The sequence below is a fragment of the Hemicordylus capensis genome, chromosome 1 (assembly GCF_027244095.1).
Source record: "Hemicordylus capensis ecotype Gifberg chromosome 1, rHemCap1.1.pri, whole genome shotgun sequence".
NCBI lineage: Eukaryota > Metazoa > Chordata > Lepidosauria > Squamata > Cordylidae > Hemicordylus > Hemicordylus capensis.
This window is the reverse complement of record NC_069657.1, coordinates 114670405-114685600: the sequence shown is the minus strand read 5'-3', so window position 1 is coordinate 114685600 and position 15196 is coordinate 114670405. Positions and strand designations below refer to the sequence as shown.

At 43.0% G+C, this 15196-nt stretch overlaps 1 protein-coding gene across 2 annotated transcripts in view; it reads left to right on the top strand.

Moving 5' to 3' along the window:
* Nucleotides 1–8: 8 nt before the first annotated feature.
* The window catches only part of BMAL1 (basic helix-loop-helix ARNT like 1), a 79097-nt gene continuing 63909 nt past the window's right edge, over nt 9–15196 (top strand). The window contains exon 1 of one of the 2 annotated variants that reach the window (XM_053271629.1): nt 9–197. The gene's annotated coding sequence lies outside the window, so the exon portion shown is untranslated. Of the gene's footprint in view, nt 198–344; nt 467–15196 lie in introns of those variants that run through there. The other variant, XM_053271635.1, reaches the window with a different exon arrangement.

Below are 15196 nucleotides of genomic sequence, written 5' to 3'. Positions count from 1 at the left end.
CGGGCCGATGTTTAGTGCGGGGGGAGAAGCCATTGGCTGGAAAGTAGGTTAGTGGTGCGACGTTCAGTGGCAAGCCAGGCGGAAAGTAGGTCAGGTACAGCGGCTGCTTGCGCCGGGCGTCGCTTCCTTTGCTACACAGCGCACCACTGTGCTGGGGGCCACCCTTCATCACCCTCCTCCCTGCCCCTCTAAATACGGTGAGGAGTTTGGGGGGGGTGGCGGCGAAGTAGTTCCTATCCGCAGTCGGGGTGGAGAGCTGGGCGGCGGCGACGGAGGGAAAAGGGAGAGATGGTGGAGGAGATTCCTGTTTAATGACCAAGTGCGGGGAAGGGGAGTCCCGCTGGAGGGAGGGGGGGGAGCTGTGAATGCGCCGGGGCAGGTTGGAGGGGGTTGATTTCCGTCAGGTTTAAGAAGGAATGATTTCCTATTAGGCTCCACATATCGCCTCTGTCTTCTCCCTGCACAGGTGGGTGGAAAGAACCCTGGTGTTCGTGACAGATATATTGTTTGGAACATATCTTAAGGGACACACACACACACACACACACACACACACACACTTTCCTTAAATCTCCAGGTAATTTCATTGGAGCATTCACTCAGGAAATACAAGGAGGGAAAGTGTGTATGTGTTTATGTGCATGTATATAATATACAGAGAGACTTCCTTCCTAGTGTGTCTAGGTTATATCACTCACGAGAGAGAAGGAAATGGGATGAGATTCTCTTCCTCTTGTCAGTGGAAAACAGGGAGTTTAGACTGACTACTTACACCGGATTGCTCTTTAAAAGATGCATACTATAGACTTATAATGTTAATTCTATGGCATTGTGGTCGGGGTTTATTTTGTACAAAATCTTGCCCCATATGCTATGAACTGACATTATGGATCCATAGTTTTCTGTTTGGGAAACAAAGTTACTGGCAACTCAGCCTTCTATAAGGCCACAGTAATGTGACTTTTAAAAATGCAGCATAACTTATGCAAAGCTAATAAGTCTAGAGAGATCAAAGATGCATAAGCCTTGTTAGTCTAGAAAGAAAAACTGTAATGTGGTGCAATCTTCTGCATGTGTACTCAGAAGTCCCACTGATTTTTATGGGATAGATGGCCATCAAATGCATGTTTACCCGGAAGTCACATTGACCTCAGTAGAACTCTGAATAAACCCCTAGACCTCAGTGGGCCTGTTTACTTCTGAGTAAACAGGTCTAGGATTGGGCTGCACATCTCCCTTTGGTGACTTGAGCTTCCTGAGGCTTTGCAAGATCACATGTACTATTTAATGTGTTCTTCTTCTGGATTTTTTCAGTAAAGTGTTCCCTTGCTTGTAAATCTGAATTAGATTCTGTAATGGTTTAATGAAGAAGGCATTTATGAATGTTTTGCATGTCTCCTCCCCTGCATTGAGATAGTGTCTTTCAAGCATATCACACTTTAAAAACCCTGTCATGGTTTGCTCCATTTTAGTCAAAGCTCCATCTTTCCTCTGACACTAAAACACTAGTTTGTTATGCCAGTTGATGTGTGATGCTTTATGGGTGGTCCCTAATCATAGGAGGATTATCCAGCCCCATGCTTAAGTGATGCTTGAATAGACCTTGGTATATTTGGAGGCGGGGAGAGTGGCAGAGTTATTATATAGTATTGTTAGTGCAGCAGGGAAGAAACTTGCCTAGTGAGCAAGAGGTTGCCGGTTTTAATCCCTGCTGGTATGTTACCCAGACTATGGGAAACACCTATATTGGGCAGCAGTAATATAAGAAGATGCTTAAAGGCATCATCTCACACTGCACAGGAGATGGCAATGATAAACCCCTCCAGTATTCTGCCAAAGAAATCCAAATGGCTCTGTGGTTGCCAGGAGTCGACACCGACTCGACAGCACAACTTTACCTTTACCTTTAAGAGAGGAATTTAGATGTTTTAACTGGGAAAAAGGACAGTGTTGTAGGTGCTGGATAACTTATTATGTAGCTGTTACTTTGCTGCTTAAATGTTCATACATCTGAATATATTAACTGCAAACTAAACTATGTGTGTACCTTTTTACATGCAGCAGGAGTGTGATACAGAATAATCATTATATAGGGTAGATTCTACCATAATAAGATATGGTATTAAAATATAAATGTAAAAAAGGTTACAGTGTATTAAAATATCCAAACAGGCTATTTTAGAATTAGTCAGGCTTTAATTTCTTCCATTGTTTCTGAATAATAAAGTATTTATAGTTGGGAAGTAATGCAAGTATACTGATTTAATAATAATTAGTTTGTATGTAGCACTCTTTAGAGAGTTCAAACTGGTTTTAGAGCAGGCTATGGCGTGGAGACAGTGGCTATTGGTTTTTTTGGACCTCTCTCTGGCTTTCAATACTATTGACTGTGGTATCTTTGTGGATTGCTTGGAGGATTTGGCAATAGGTGGTACTGCTCTTCAGTGGTTCCATTCCTATCTCTCAGGTAGATTCCAGATTGTGTCGCTAGGAGATAGTTGTTCTCTGAAACGAGAGCTACTGTCTGGTGTCCCTCAGGGCTCCATCCTATTTCCGATGCTTTTTAACATCTACATGAAACCGCGGAGTGAGATCCTCAGGGGATTTGGAGCAGGGTGTTATCAATATGCTGATGGCACCAAACTTATTTCTCTATATCATCATTATCATCATCACCAGGAAATGGTATAAATCCCCTAAATGTCCACCTACAAGCAGTAATGGATTGGATGAAGGATAATTAATTGAAAATGAACCTAAACAAGACTGAGGTACACATGGTAAGGGGTCATTCTTCGAGGGATATATCTTCCTGTTCTATATGGGATTGCACTCCCCTTGAAAGAATAGGTACATAGCTTGGGAGTGTTTCTGGACCCAGGCCTCACTCTGGTTTCTCAGGTTGAGGCTATGACCAGAAGAGCTTTCTATCAACTTTGGTTGTTACGACAGCTGCATCTGTTCCTTGAAGACAATGATCTCAGAACTGTGGTGCACTCTCCAGTAGCTTCTAGACCTGAGTACCACAATACGTTCTATGTGGGGTTGCCTTTGTATGTGGTTTGGAAACTTCAATTGGTCCAAAATGCAGTTCCAGATTGGTCTCCGGGGTTTCTTGGAGAGACCATATTATGCATGCTTTAAAGCAATTGCATTGGCTACCAATAGGTTTCCAGGCTAAATACAAAATGCTGGCAATTACTTTTTAAAGCTCTAAACGGCTTAGGACTGAGTTATCTGGGAGTTACCCTCTTCTGCATGATCCCCACCACACATTGAGGTCATCAGGAGAGATTCGTCTCTGGATGCCACCAGCTCCTCCTCCCGGCAGTTGCTCAGGAGTGGGCCTTCTCTGTGGTTGCTCCTGGGCTCTGGAATGCATTCCCAATAGCTGTTTGTGATTCAACATCTTTAAAAGAGCCCTTAGGACACATCTTTTTAGCCTGGCTTTTAGTAATCTGTGAATGTTTTAAATTGTTGTTTTAATGGTGGTTTTATTTTACCTTTATTGTATTTACTTTTGTGAACCCCCTAGATCTTTTTGAGTCTGGTGGTATACAAATCAAATAAATAAATCTCAGCAACTCTTACAATTACCTTACATAGGAAGCTGCCTTATACCAAGTCAGACCATTAGTCCACCCAGCTCAGTGTTCTCTGCACTGCATTGCAATGGTTCTCCAAGGTTTCCAGCCCTACCTAGAGATGTCAGGGACTGAACCTGGCACCTTCTGCGCGCAAGCAGATACTCTACAACTGAGCTAGGACCCCATCCCCTAAAGTGAATATCTTATATCAAACAGTGCTCCCATGTAGTCACTCATCCAAATGCAAACCAAGGTGAACCTTGCTTAGCAAAGGGGACAATTGATGCTTGCCAGCACAAGACCAGCTTTCCATCTCCTCCAACCTTGTGCAGAAGATGAGTGCTTTCCTCAGCAGAGAGGCTGAAAGACTGTCCACTGAGTTTGTGGCAGAGGGATTTCTAGTTTCTAGTTCCACTCAGTCTCCTGCAATGCAATCCTATGCATATTTTACTTAAAAGGGTGTTCATTAAGGCTCACTCCCTCATAGGTATATTTAGGATTGCAGCCTTAGTTATTGTGCTAATTTCTTTTAATCTTATACGTGTTCACATATTTTAATTTTGTTTAGATGTCCATTGTATCCTGCTTCTAAAGCTCTTGTACTCTTTTGAACTATGCATCCAGCCTCAAACCAAATGTATTAAATACATCTCTTAATTGTATTCAATTGTTTGGATTGTAGATCAACTGCCATGCTATATAGAAACACAGCTGTTCACCTACTTAACATCCCTTATGCCTTCTTTCACATTCATATACATGAGCTCTTCTAAGGTGACTGTCCAATATCAGAAGAGCAGTAAACTATAGGAAGTAGCAGGTAGAGTGATAACTTGCAGCTACTGGATAAAGCTATATAGTTTTCATTCCTGAAGCTACTAAAATAATAGAAACTAGCTTAACCCTTGAAGAGCATCTGTGCATTAGTACTTGATTGCTCCCCTCACCCCCTGCCATGGTGCTTCTGCTCACAAACTCTCATGAGAGCTGCCACACATGGGATTAGTGATGGGTGCATCAGAGAGAATTATACAGGTGAAACTCGAAAAATTAGAATATCGTGCAAAAGTTCATTAATTTCAGTAATGCAAATTAAAAGGTGAAACTGATATGTGAGATAGACGCATTACATGCAAAGCGAGAGAAGTCAAGCCTTAATTTGTTATAATTGTGATGATCATGGTGTACAGCTCATGAGAACCCCAAATCCACAATCCCAGAAAATTAGAATATTGTGAAAAGGTTCAACAGTCTAGGCTCCAGGTGTCCCACTCCAATCAGCTAATCAATCCATAACACCTGCAAAGGGTTCCTGAGCCTTTAAATGGTCTCTCAGTCTGGTTCATTAGGAATCACAATCATGGGAAAGACTGCTGACTTGACAGTTGTGCAGAAAACTATCATTGACACCCTCCATAAGGAGGGAAAGCCTCAAAAGGTAATTGCAAAAGAAGTTGGATGTTCCCAAAGTGCTGTATCAAAGCACATCAATAGAAAGTTATGTGGAAGGGAAAAGTGTGGAAGAAAAAGGTGCACAAGCAGCAGGGATGACCGCAGCCTGGAGAGGATTGTCAGGAAAAGGCCATTCAAAAGTGTTGGGGACTTTCACAAGGAGTGGACTGAGGCTGGAGTTAGTGCATCAAGAGCCACCACACACAGACGGATCCTGGACATGGGCTTCAAATGTCATATTCCTCTTGTCAAGCCGCTCCTGAACAACAAACAACGTCAGAAGCATCTTACCTGGGCTCAAGAAAAAAAGAACTGGTCTGTTGCTCAGTGGTCCAAAGTCCTCTTTTCTGATGAGAGCAACTTTTGCATCTCATTTGGAAACCAAAGACCCAGAGTCTGGAGGAAGAATGGAGAGGCACACAATGCAAGATGCTTGAAGTCCAGTGTGAAGTTTCCACAGTCTGTGTTGATTTGGGGAGCCATGTCATCTGCTGGTGTTGGTCCACTGTGCTTCATTAAGTCCAGGGTCAACGCAGCCGTCTGTCAGGAGATTTTGGAGCACTTCATGCTTCCTTCCACAGACGAGCTGTATGGGGATGCTGACTTCATTTTCCAGCAGGACTTGGCACCTGCCCACACTGCCAAAAGTACCAAAACCTGGTTCAATGACCATGGGATTACTGTGCTTGATTGGCCAGCAAACTCGCCTGACCTGAACCCCATAGAGAATCTATGGGGCATTGCCAAGAGAAGGATGAGAGACTTTTCAGAGGTCCGATATTGTTCTATTTACAATCCTTGTTTTATTGGTTTCATGTAATATTCTAATTTTCTGGGATTGTGGATTTGGGGTTCTCATGAGCTGTACGCCATGATCATCACAATTATAACAAATTAAGGCTTGACTTCTCTCGCTTTGCATGTAATGTGTCTATCTCATATATCAGTTTCACCTTTTAATTTGCATTACTGAAATTAATGAACTTTTGCACGATATTCTAATTTTTCGAGTTTCACCTGTATATAGAAATTATATTCAGGTTCAGGACTTTCTTTTTGGTTGAATCTGGAGTGAACTGAGGAGATTGATTCTTTGGTGTATCTGTTGGTTGATTGTTAGGTATATCCTAAAAATGACCAGTTTTAGGAGTAGCTCTGAGTCTTCCTTCTAGAGGGAGAAATATATGGAGAATGCTGGCAAATGGATTCTGTGAAACATTTTCTTTCTGTGCTTGTTTCCTGACTTCTATTTGTCCATAGATATAATAAAAGGACTTGCCATCAAAAACATGGAGACTATTGGATGTCAGAATGATAAGATGTGTTTATATCAGATATTTATACATTTCAAATATAGTGTGAGGCATGTTGAAGTAGATGATTTTCTACTTGACACACTATATAGCTTATTAAGGCTGCAGGACTAACCATGCTTGCATCTGAATAAGTCCCACTGAGTTCCTTAGAAGACCTGTTAAAGTCAATGGGAACAGAATCTGAATAAGTGTGGCTAGGATCACAGTCTTACTTGGAAGCTAGAGCCATTCTAAGTACTTTAAAATTATCTGTAGTGCTGTACTCTGTTAGGGAACCGGCGGGGCTGGTTTGACAGCCAGGTGGGAGGGATGGCTTTAAGGGTGGGGGTGGGTGCTCTTACCCCCTGCTCACTGGGTTTCCTTCAGAGCCCGTCAGGGCAGCAGCGTACCTCCCTGCTGCTCCGTGCTGCCATTTGCCGGATGTAGCTGGATGTAGGAAGTACAACTGCACGTGTCACTCGCTTGTGCATATCGCACTCATGCGTGTGCACATTGGGTGCATATGCATGATGTGCGTGTGCATGCGAGTGATGCACACAGTCACTCTTCCTACTTCCGGCTGCATCTGGTAAACAGTGGCATGGGGCGGCAGGGAAGTACGCTGCCACCCTGATGGGCTCTTAAGGACTCGTGCACTGGAGGGGGAAACATGTTGTGTGAGGCGGGTAAGTGCACCCACCCCACCCTTAAAGCCCCCCCCCCCACCGTTGAACCTTTGTGCAGGTTTATGCACATCTCTACTCTCAGTAGCCCCAAGTTCTTGGTGCCATTAATGCAGGCCTGCTCAACTTCGGCCCTCCTGCAGATGTTGGCCTACAATTCCCATAATTCCTGGCTATTAGCTGCTGTGGCTGAGAATTATGGGAGTTGTAGTCCAAAAACAGCTGGGGGGGCCTAAGTTGAGAAGGCCTGCATTAATGTGACAGAGTTCATATTAATCATTCTCAAACTTGGGTTTCCAGATGTTGTTGGACAATAACTCGCATAATCTCGAGGGCCATTATGACTGGAACCCAAGTTTGAGAACTCCTGATAGAATGGATTATGATTGAGCGGGGAGATTCCTTTGCCAGAGCAGGTAGCCATGCTGTTCACTTCTTTAAAAACTGAAAATAAGGTTGGCTGAGTGCTCCAGTTCTGCCTTTGCACCATGAAGGTGGACACACTTAGTAGGAACTCTGTAGTCCTACCCACATTTACCTGTTGCATTGTACTTGTGCATGTACATTGTACTTGTGCACTTACATGGATTGTAAACATGCATAGGATTGTACAGTAAAAAAAAAACTTAATGGCAGGGCAGTGTGGGGAGGAAGCAATATAAAGTTGCTGCTTTTTGAGGGTTTTTTTTTGTTGGGGGAAAAAGGAACAAAAAGTAGTGTGTTAGCTCTCTGGTGCTATGGTAACGTAGAGGGGAACTCATAACCACCAAGGCACTCATATATATCCAGAAATAGTACAGGCTTGGGGGAGAAGGCATTGTGTCTCACTGCTTATGCCACAGGCACTATCCAGTAAGTGCCCACCACACTCATGCAAAAACATCCCACACAGCATTCACAATAGCAAGAAGTGTGTGTGCTGGGAGGAAGAGCATTCCCCAGCAACAAAATATTGTGGCTCGAGTGTTGCGAAAATACAATATTCCACTGCAGAACCATTACCTTGAAGGTAGAAGCTTAGATCCAAGGCAACAGATTCATTGCAAATTTATTGTGTTGCAAACAGTGTTTTCTCTAATTGTTTTCATCTGTGTGCAGAATTAGTTTTCTTCTGAGCAGCAGTATCAAAGCAGTGTGTGCACACATACATTCAGAGTGGGACCTTCCTGACTCAATCTGAGCGGGATCTAAAATTAACTGAGTGGACATAAAAAAATGTGTGTGTGCACATATGCACACACCTTAGAGGGAACACTGGCAAACTGATCATCTGGGAGAGTCCTGAGTTCACTGAGACAAATGGTAATTAATTTTAAGGAAGTGTGCTCAGTAGCAGAGTGAAAATGCAAGTGGTTAATAATACTGACAATAAGGCTGCAAAGTGTTATTTGATGCAGCTGTACTAGTCTTAAAATATACACACACACAAACACACGTGTGTGTGTGTTGGCTGGCTGGCTCCATCTCAAGCTGTGTGTTGGTAATCAGTTGGCCACCACTAAATTTAAAATACTACAGCTGCAAAATTACCCAGCTCTCTGCTTGCTTTACCTTAGTTTTTAATTGTTAGCCTAAACAGAAAAATGTGTAATACTTCAGAAAGACTCTAGAATCACTCTAGAATGGGATTAGCTTTCCTTGCAACCTTGCATGTTACCTGGACAAGATGGATGGCATACTTAAGATGATGAGAGATGAATGGTCAAAGCTGTGAACCAGTGCCATGTACCTTTTAAGTTCTAGGAAACTATTTACAAACCCTAGTTGTAGCCCAATAAATTCAAACAATTGTCAAACTTTTCAAATTGGTTGTGAGAGGAGAAAGCAATAGGGTATACCTTCCTGGATTTTTAGTTGTGCAAATTATTTTTTAAATTTTATTTTATTGTCAGATTTATATACTGCCTTTCATTAAAAACATTCCCAAGGCAGTTCACGTAGAAAAATTAAAATAAGACTATAAAAATTGCACAATTAAAATATTAAGCTAAAATATAAAAACAGAGATCTAACTAAAAAGATTTAAAAACACATGCATCAAATAACCATGCAGAATAAGTAGCAGTGGAGACAATCACATGAAAGCCTGGGTAAAAAGCCAAGTTTTCACATGCTTTCTGAAAGCCATGATGGAGACTGCGGAGCGATTGGCCACCGGGAGAGCATTCCAGAGTGGGGGCAGCAACAGAGAAGGCCCTGTCCCATGTGCATGACAGCCTAGCCTCCCTCATTGTTGGCACATGGAGCAGAGCCCCCTCAGATGACCTTGTCAAGTGGGCAGCAACCCTTGGGAGCAGGCGGTCCCTCAGGTATCCCAGGCTCAAACTGTTAAGGGCTTTAAAAGTCAAAACCAGCACCTTGAATTGGACATGGGAACAAACTGGCAGCCAGTGTCGCTCTTTCAAAATGGGTGTGATGTGATCCCAGTGGGCAGCTCCAGATAAAACCCTAGCTGCCGCATTTTGCACTAGCTGCAATTTTTGAATATTCTTCAAGGGCAACCCTACGTAGAGCGCATTACAGTAATCCAGCTGTGACGTGACTAAGGCGTGGGTAACTGTGGCCAGATCTGCCGTCTCAAGAAAGGGATGCAGCTGGTGCACTATCCAAAACCGTGCAAAGGCACCCCTGGCCACCGCCTCTACCTGAGCTTCCAAAAGCAGAGCCGGGTCCAACAGTACCCTTAATCTTAAGCTCCTAAAAATCAAGCATGCTGTTTATAAAGATATGCTATGGTAATTAATGGTATTAAACTTTTGGAATAGATAGTATGTATTCCAGTTGACCAGAAGCACCTCTGTCTTGTCAACATTAAATTTTGCCATCATTCATTTAACATGAGTTTACAGATGTTCCATTAGTCTCATATTTTGAGACCAACATTCTAGAAGTTAACATTTGAGAACTTGCATCTGCGTAACGGTCACCCTTAAGCCTTATGAACAGTTGATGTTCAACACTCCTATGTTGTTGTTGTTGTTGTTGTTACATTTATATCCTGCTCTTCCTCCGAGGAGCCCAGAGCGGTGTACTACATACTTAAGTTTCTCTTTCACAACAACCCTGTGAAGTAGGTTAGGCTGAGAGAGAAGTGACTGGCCCAGAGTCACCCAGCTAGTTTCATGGCTGAATGGGTATTTGAACTTGGATCTCCCCGGTCCTAGTCCAGCACTCTAACCACTACACCACGCTGGCTCTATTGCACACTATTAGTGTGCAATAATAGTGCACACTATAATAGTGCAATAATAATGGCTCCAATAGTGCACACTATTGCATACATAGTGTGCACAGGTATACACAAGTACAGTTATTCACACATTCTGTATTTTTATGGAATTGTGTTGCTGTGTATGTTATTGCTTGTAAGCCTCCCTGAGTCCTATGAGAGTAGGGTGACATATAAATCTAAATAAATAAATAAACACAAGTACAACAGTACCTTTCCTAACTATATTGTGCATTTGTGGGGCCTATACCCAGGTTCACTTTGAAAATGAATGCACCTACAGTCATGTACACAAATGCATGTATGAGTGTACAGACATCTGTACACTTGTACAACGTAATGTCTGAATAGAGCTTTAGACTCTCACTTATACATGCATATTGAAAACCTCTTGCACTCTGCTAACATCCATTCTGTCACAGACTGCTGTGTAGAGAGATCAGGAGGAAAAGCCTTCTACTTCCCTTACCAGCACTATGCTGTTGAACCAACAATAGTTCTGTAAGGAACAGTTTAAAATGGCCTCCGGGCATAAGGCAAGTATTTGTTGTAGCACAAGAGCTGTGCACAGAAAGATTAAGTAATTGTTTTAACACAAAATGATGGGGAAGGGGGAAGCCTAGCAGTTTCATCATCGACTGCCACTGATTGTTTATGGTTTGGTATACATTTGATGGGGATATATTGCCAATAACAGTTACCTTATTTTATGTATAGTTTTTTCAATTGTTTGAATTCCAGCTACTCTCTTCTCCTTAAGATGTGAGTTGATAGTGGCTGCTTGCTGGTTCTGGGAGTTGTCCCTTCCTCGCTAAGGTGGACACCCTTAAGTGCAGGACTAACTATGTTGGTACCATATTAGAGTGGTACACATGAACTTGCTGCTAAGGCAGTACTGTCTGGCATAGAGACCACCATGCCATCTCACAAAGGCAGTGGCTGTAGTTGAGAAAGCTGTCTTGGATGAGTTGTTTGGAGGGGGAGGGTATGCTGCTTGTGCACGTGAGCTTTACATGAAGTTTGGCAAAAGTGCCAAATAGATACTCTTCCCATTTGACTGTATGTAGGCGATGGGAGGGCTATGGCTACGCACATGACTCATGATTATATTTCTGTATAGAAATATACAGAAGGCAGGGTTGAAATGTCAGAAACAAGTAATTTGCATGTAGGCCACGAGTTCAATTTCTGGCACCTCCAGATTTTAAAAATTCTTTCTGGTAGCAATGCTGGGAGGGTGGGGGTGGAAATTTTGCCTGAGACATGGGAGAGCTGTTGCCAGTCTGAGTTATCAATAATGGACTAGATTGATCAAAGTCTGCCTCAGTAGAGGGCACTCTGTATGTTCAGTGACAGAATCTGTGTGATTTCTTGACTCTTATTATTTTAATGTGTTAAGAAATGGTGGGAGGAAGGGTTGCTTGTGCTTGCGAACCTGATGATATTTAATCCGTTCATAATGAGAGAGAGAGAGAGAAAACTCCATATAATTATCATTAGCACTCAATAACTTGATACCTAGGATTGACTAAAATAGAGCAAAAGTGTTTGTGACCTTTGCTGTAAATCTAAAGGAGAGCGTCATTCTCTTTGCACTGCTTTGGGCAACAAGTAATACCTAAAACTAGCTTTGAACTCCACTAACACTGTCAAACTCTTGGCAATCTGTCAACAATGATGCAAAAGCCCCTGGAGAGTAATACAAACAATTGATACATGTTTTCCCTTGCTTCTCCTCCTTTCCCTCTTTCTTATGAGACAAAGTACAAGTCTGAGTTAATTATGTCTAGAAAGATCACTTGAAAAACAAAAACAAGCCACTTCCAGGCCATTTTTTCTCACATACTACTGCAATGAGTATTAGTTGGCGTATACAGACTTGGTAACCTTTCCAGCCTCATGCTATCTGAGAAGCTTGGTATTAAGAGTCTCAGCAGCTGGGATGTTTCCAAGTCAGCTGCAGGAATTGGAACAACTTGTGATGCCACACTGTAGTATACTGGGTTAATTTCTAGTAGGAATGATGCCAGTGGGCTGCTACTAGAGCAAACAATATCATTCATAGGCATTTCAGCAGTGAATGGCATACCCTATTCTAAAGAGCTTGCAACCCCATTCACAACTTATGGAAGCATGTTCACACCTTGATCTTAAATATATGAACCGCTCAATCTCTCCATATTTACTCAAAAGTAGGTTCTATAAGCAAACCTCGGCATTCGTGGACCTGACATTTGTGATCCTGCATATCCATGGTTGGGTAGTTGACACCTGACCTCTGCATACACGGGGGGGGGGGGAGGGATCAACAAAGGGTTAATTTCACATAATTGTGGATTTGGGGTGGCCAGAAATGATCTCTGAGGTCATTTCTGGCCACCCTATTCAGGAGAAGAGCTATTCTGTGGCGCGCGTGTGTGATATATATATAATCCACAATGTTTCACATGAAAATGCTGCAACTGGGCTCTTTGGGGGCATTGCTGGACACCTGGAGACCCACAGAGCATGGTAGGGTGCTTTTCCCTCAGTTTTTAGAGCCCCTTTCCACTGACTTTTGCTATTTTCTGTGCCTCCAGGAACTGAATCCCGCAAGTCCTATCAACTCAATGACCCATTATCTGCAGTTGTGTTATCCATGGTTGTAGTGGAGAACGGAACCCCTGTGGATAATGGGATTCACCTGTTTTGAGTTCAGTCACAAGTTCCTAGGCAAATGTATGTGCATTAGGGCTGCAGCCTTACAGTGAATATACATTCAGTAATCCAAAAACTTTCAGAATTAAGGCGCTTTACACTTTCACTCATGCTCTTGAAAATTGCAAGTTAAAGTGCCCATTTCTGTGTCATGTAAGTTGTAAAGAGTTTGTACAATGCCTTTCAGAGATCCTGTGGCAGAAATTCATCAGCAGTATCTTTAGCAAATGATTGGGGAAGCTGCAGCTGTAGAGAGTCTGCCTGGATGCATCCCTCCCCAATCACAAACTGAAAGACCAAGGTAAAATGTGAGTGAGCCTCATTTCTAAGGCCACTATTCAAAGTCTTTACGGCTTATGTGGTGCAGAAGTTGATAGGCACCTTAACTTGAGATTTCGACACTTTTCACAAGTGAACATTTAAAGCATTTAATTCTTGCCTTAAATCAAAGGTTCTTGGATTACTGGATTTCCAGGCTTAAAAAAAGAAAAAGAAAATCTAATTGGGCACTGTGGCAAAGAGAATTGCCTCTTAAACATGCTGGCAAAGTGGAAGCTCCATATTCGGTATACCTCTGAATGTAGAACATTCATGTTCAAAGATAGTCTGCTACTGCCTTGTGTGCCCTTGTAAGAACCCCAGCCACTTCGCCACCATTCTGCGTTTCCTCATAAGTTCATTTGCCATCCCAACTCTGCACTCTGTGTTCTTGCAAGGTCTACCACCACCTCCCCACCACCACCTTGCATTCCCTCATAAGTGAATTCGCCTTCTTCCTGCTGCCTCACATTCCTGCATAACGTCCCTGTCACCTAGTATGCCCTTGTATACCCCCCCACCTCACACCAGATCAGTGGGGGGAAGCCCATAAAAGGAATAGGACAGGGAAGGGGATGTTTAATATAGAAGTGCAAGAATGCTCCTAGCCTTTCCTTGTCAAGGAGCTAGGTTCAGAACCAGGAAGTGGCTTTTCAGAACTTGTCAGGACTTGCCCCTCCCAACTCTGGCTTCCGAACCCTCAGTAGGCAGCTTTACTCATCTGGGCACTTCATTTATTTTGCCCTGTTGTTAGGTGGACTTCAGAGGCTAATAACTCAGGAAATCCTGGGTGGACTTTTATTTTTCAGAGCAACACAGGGCTATGCTTCAGCATATACCTGGATTTGTAAAAACAACTAAAGATACATCAGAGATTGTAAGGTATGATGGAGACAAGGTAGCAAATCGGTTTCTTGACTCCAAGGGTCAATTTTCAAACTGCTGTATCTCAGCCATTTTACGTCAGATCTGTACCAGACTTGGAGAACTTGTGTCAGTTGTCACCTAGTTGATATCTGTGAATGTTCAGGCAGGTTGGAGAGACAGATCCAGTTTTATGACCAATAAAATATTCAGGGCTTATAATGGTAGGAGGTTGAAACGACTCCACATCTTAACTATAGCAATAGCAATAGCACTTACATTTATATACCGCTCTATAGCCGAAGCTCTCTAAGCGGTTTACAATGATTTAGCATATTGCTCCCAACGTTCTGGGTACTCATTTTACCGACCTCGGAAGGATGGAAGGCTGAGTCAACCTTGAGCCCCTGGTCAGGATCGAACTTGTAACCTTCTGGTTACAGGGCGGCAGTTTTACCACTGCGCCACCAGGCCTCTTGCCTCTGGACTACTATGCCTGGACTACTGTTTCAACATAATATAGCTGATTTTACAGGAACTTGCATTACAATGGGCATCCTCCTAAATATCATTGACTGTTTATATTTTAACTTCTTCACTTCTGCTCCTTCTACTTCAGATCAGTCCCCGGGGTCGTTCTGCTGTGATGCCTTTAATGGTTTTTTTGCAAACCTGATCGCCTGTATTCGGGCCGATTTGGACTCCACTGTTTTTGCAAGGTCTATGGAATAGGTATCCAGCAATCTCTCTTGCAGTTTTAGATTGGATCAGTTTCAATCTGTGACTCCTGAGAATGTGGACAAGCTGCTTGGGGTGGTGAGGCCCACCACCTGTTCTCTGGATCCTTGCCCGACTTGGCTGCTTCTATCTAGCAGGGAGATTGTTGGAGGTGGCCTAGTTAATATCATAAACGCATCACTGAGGGAGGGTAGGGTACCCCCTTGTTTGAAGAAGGCATTGATTAGACCACTCCTAAAGAAGCCTTCTCTAGATCCCTTAGTGACTGACAGTTACAGGCCAATCTCCAATCTCCCTTGGTTGGGCAAGGTGATTGAGAGGGTGGTGGCCGAC